Source organism: Poromitra crassiceps (assembly GCF_964638095.1).
Source record: "Poromitra crassiceps genome assembly, contig: HAP1_SCAFFOLD_267, whole genome shotgun sequence".
Lineage (NCBI taxonomy): Eukaryota > Metazoa > Chordata > Actinopteri > Beryciformes > Melamphaidae > Poromitra > Poromitra crassiceps.
In genome coordinates this window covers 163818-169052 of record NW_028152130.1, presented here as the reverse complement: position 1 = coordinate 169052, position 5235 = coordinate 163818, and positions in this window count along the sequence as shown.

Genomic DNA, 5235 nt, shown 5'->3' with positions numbered 1-5235 from the left:
GATAGATTTGTCTTGATTCTAATATGTAAAAGATGTAAAGTATGCAAGTACTAGACTACATCAAATAAATTGTATCTTCAAGCTCCAAGCACATAATCCAGATACATTAGCTGTTTGGTTATCCACTCATGAGTTATTGTACTGTTTGTAAAAGAAAATAGGAGAGTCAAGGGTGTATTGTTTTATGTAACCCTTTTGTTTGTTTGTTTGTTTGATTTTTCATCTCCTTATCCACCAGTGTACTGGAAGATGAAACCTTGGCCATGGTCGAGGAGCTGCAAATGGCAGCTCAACAACTGCCAGCTATATCGGCATCGATAGTGGACCTCGGCCGAGTGGCCCGTGAAAATGGGGTTTCCTGTGTGTCCCTCACAGAGGCACAAAAAGCCTCCATCAAAGGCACCTTACAGTGTGTCATCTGCCGCGGTTTGTAAACCTACCTGTTACATCTATTGCAGAGATTCTGTTAGCAAGTATGTTATGTAAGACTTAAAAATGTAAACAATGCAAAGTATAGCAAAATGCCTAATAATGTGTGATATCCTGTGAGTTTGAGTGGGCTATTTAAAACTATTTTCTGGATATTGGTGACCTCTGTTCTGCACAAACATGATAGAGGTATCAAAATGGCATGAAGATAGGCTATACTGATCCAGTTGTTGTTCTGATGTACTATTTTTCTAATTCTGCAGACATCATGTCCTCTCCAGTCACAAGAAGCTGCTGCCGCAGCCTTGTTGGCTGCCATGCCTGCATCAGACAGTGGCTGGTGAATCAACAAAGCTGTCCGAGATGCCGCGACCGCAACTTCGCAAACAGCCACTATGAGGTCACAGGGATCGGGGAGATCATTTCCCTGTTGAGGGGAATCCTCACACATGAGGGACAGCAGGATAATTAAAAAATAGGTAACAATGTCATGACAATGCTTTGTTGTTTGTTCAGATCTGTTTAAGATCAGGATTAGGTCATGTATCATTCAGTTTTCATGTTTTTTTGTTTTTTCTTGGAACCATGTCCAATGATTTGTTGTTTGTTCAGATCTGTTTAAGATCAGGATTAGGTCATGTATCATTCAGTTTTCATGTTTGTTTGTTTTTTACTTGGAACCATGTCCAATGATTTGTTGTTTGTTCAGATCTGTTTAAGATCAAGATTAAATGTTCCTTTTTGCACACTAATTTCAAAGGTCCTGTATCATTCAGTTTTCATGATTTTGTTTTTCTTGGGATCAGACCCTGACCCTGATGCACTTATGAAGAATTTATACTATCAGTTTAGATCTTGTCTTAAATTGACTAATTATTCCAGTGTCCTGTTCCTTATGTTACATCAAAGTGGGCTTATTCAGTCATCAATTTGTGATATTACAAAATGGGCTTTCATAAATGTGTTGTGAATGTTCAGGATACAGTAGTTGGTGTGACTCAAACCTTTTGCTAATTGCCTAATGTAAACTGAGGATAAGGCTTTGGGTCATGTATCACCAACACAAACTAGTCCAGACAGACGGTGGTTCCCAAAGTGGGACCCGGGGGAAACCAGACAAATAACTTTATTTTAAGATAGGAGGAAAGGGGCTATTTTTGGATTGTGGCTCTTGCAAATAATTTGTTTTAGTCTGTTTGGCTCCTGAGTAGGGCAAGGTAGAGAACCACTCTGTTTGGGACTGTTCTAGTACATTGTACTACAGTTAGCTGGTCTTTGCTGCCCTGACTAGCTGAGCAGTCTGAATGACAATTGGTGAAGGCATGCCAAGGCAAGCACCCAACTGAAAAATGTATACATTGTAGCCAAATGGAAACTATTAAACATAGGACTCATTCACAGAGGAAAATGTAATACCATTTTTCAGTCACTGAGGAAGGCAAAAAATTAGGACCTTTCATTGTCAGGTCTATTAGGGAAAAACAGCAGGCAAGATATAACTAGATTATGTAATTTTTAAAAGAAACGTTTAAATAATAAATAATTTAAAAGTAAAGTTATAATCTAAATTAAAGGTCTTATTATATTTAAAAGAATCTGCTTCTATCAAGAAGCTGCCCCCCAGAAAACGACACAGGCAGGCAAAGTGTTGCAAACCGATACGGGCCAATAGGTGGCGGTAATGCAACATGAAGCATGCCAACCGCCGTAAAACACCAAAGAAGAATGATGCGCATGCATGTCTCTGTGCGCGGTGCGCCCCGAAAAGGATCTCTTCTGCGCAGACCATGGTTCACTGTGCAGCATGTACTGTCGCAATGTTCACACTATGCAGAGGAAAGGAGGGAATTATTTATTGAGCTGGGCAAACTGGGAGTTAAAAGCTTTTCCCTTAAAACACTGTTGGGTGATGGGCCGGCACAAATAAATAGTGTTAGGGAAGTAGTTTGCTTCCTTGTAGCTACCTGTATCAGAGGATATAGGTCAATGTGCAGTGACGTAGTTTAACAGTGTGAGGCAGCAATGCACCAACCTGTGCCTAGTCTGCCGGAAATCTAAAGAAGAAGAAGAAAAGAAGACTGTTGGTTCAGACAGACCAGACCCTCCACGGACACAACAGAGACCCAGCATGGCGCTTGAGGCACATTACGAGCTCATCAAAGAGCTCCTGCAAACAAAAACTTTCTCTAAAATATCAGAAACATTGATTTCTATAAGGGTGAACAGAGGAGCCTCTGTCCCCAACTTAAAAAAGTTTTGTTCCCGTAATCAGCTGCAAAAATACGGGCTGGTATCAGATGCTCAACTGGAAAGCGCAATTTTTGACGCGGTTCAACAGGTAAGTCAGAAACTATACAACATGCTAACGTTGCCTGTTTTATGTAAAGTTCGAAGCCGCTGGTTACACTCAGATTGGGATACATTACATTTCCGTGATGTAACGTTATTTAACGTATGGATGTAGCCGAGTTGAACCAAATAGTTTTACAAGCTAACATTCTTTAGTAGCACGGGACCGTGGAACTGAGTAACCCGCCCAAAACAAACAGTGAGTGTATGTGATTTTTTTTTTAATAAACAAGATACGTATCGGTTTTTTAGCCCGGCTATAACAAAATACCCAACTGATTCGTAACAGATTTTAAGTAATTTTATAACAGTCGAGCGCACTTGGTGACAAGCAAGACAACAGTAAAACGATCAGGTTTTTGTATTGAGTTTGGTGTCAGTGGACGCGACCCATAACAGAGCGAGCCTCGTACCCATAAATCCATGCTCGTACCCGTACTCCTTGCGTTGCGTAGCCATTTTGGCCTGAAAAAAAGCCTCAGTGGCCAATGGGACAACAGCACAGAACCATGACAGCCAATCAGTCTTCTTCAGGTCAAAATGGCGGATTTGCTGTGCGCCGATGTTGCAATGGAACATCTGATTAGCCTTCCGTTCTTATAATTTTTTTCCTGCCACCAGGCAAGACATAAAGCCGTGACGTCCACTCCAAATTGGTCTATGGGAATACACAATTGCACACTTTCATGTAGGCCTAGATCTTTTATTAAAGCTGTTTCACCGGTGCATCAGGAAAAAGCAGGGTGTTCTTTTAAACGGTAAAAAGAGGGAAGTGTTAATTGGGTCCACCAGATTTTGGAAAGAGTTCAAAGCCAGGCTAATTAACTTGAGTACATTAGTCTAACTGAATGACCACTCTGTCTGCTTTCTACTGCACATAAGAGGGCATCAGCATCTATAATATTCTCATTTTACTATTGGGAATATGGCAAATAGGTGAATCTCCCAAAATGTTGGCGTGTTCATTTAAATCTTGCCTGGTGTCATCTGAATTTGGATACCGATGCCAGAAATCGTAGCAAAAGACTAGTGTGACCATGGCCTATGTATCTTTATAATCTTAACACATTTGTGTATCCCTTCTGCAAAGGCACTGTTGTTCAACTACTAAAGGTTTGCATTCTAATTTTATTAGACAGGGCCGACTATGGGTCGGTCAATGATGAAAGGCTTCCTTGCCACAAAAGGCATCCATGCCTCTGAACAGCGAGTTGGAGCTGCACTGCATGCTGTTAACCCTCCTTACCATGTGGAACGGCAACAAGTAAGTTTGCAAATAAACACCTATTTGTCTAGAGCTGTGAATTAAATAGTAATTTGCAACATCTTTGGGTCTAGTAGTCTATAGCCTGCAATCTTGAGCTTAAGCAAGGTTTACCACACACAAACTTTACACATCAGCATTTTTTTTTTATATTTTAATCCATAATGATAATAAAGTAATATGCATTTACATGAGGGAGGTAATATTCGAGAACATTTCTCTCTCAAGAGCATGTGTGATTCTCGGTAGACAGAGAGTGATAGCAGAACTGTAGGCCCCTATGGGATGATTGGCTTACCCTGATATTTTACCCTAAACTTGACCAATCATCACTCCTCATGCCTAAACACCATCAGGCCGAGTAGGGCGTGTCATCCCGGAACTCTCGTAGGAGAGTGAGAGGAGATTGTCTACCAGTACATCGATTGCAGATGCTATCATTCACTCGGACAGATGATATGAAAATGATATATAAAAATGATTAAAATAAAATGCAGAAATGGGTTGCCAAATATACTTGTGCGGCTGTTGATATACCTGGATGGCCTGCCCAAGTAAAGTCTGTGTGGGGAACAACACTGCAACATCAGTTATTTCTTCTCGTAGTTCGAATAGTCAGTGTAATTGCATTGGAACCATATATGTCTTTAATTCTCATCAGAATCAGAATCAGAATCAGAATCAGAAAGACTTTAATGATCCCCGGGGGGAAATTGGGACAAGTTACAGTAGCTCGCTCACAGAACACACATAGCATAAATAAAATAAAAATAAACCGTAGTAAATGCAATATTAAGCAATAAGCAGAAAAACACAACATAGCATAGAATAACTAGTAAATGCGATAGAAGCAAAAGCACAAAATAAGTAGAATGTCTAAGTAGCAAAATACCAATACGTAGAGTAAGTGTTAGGGTTTGAAGAAGTGTTTTTCATATTTGCTTAATCATGTTTTATCTGTTGGCTGTTTTCTGCCACTCTGCTGACTGAACGGTTTACTGCACTGTGACCTATATATTTTACAGCTTGTGCAGAAATGGAACTGTCATGTGTGTGTCTCTGTCAAAATGAGATGACCTATGAAAAAAGGATGTTCACTTGTGTTTGCTGTGCTTTAAAATGAGGAAGTCTTCATCTAACGTTGCAGAATAACAGCTTGCGCAGTCAGCGTTCAGTCCAACCGTTGTTGATGT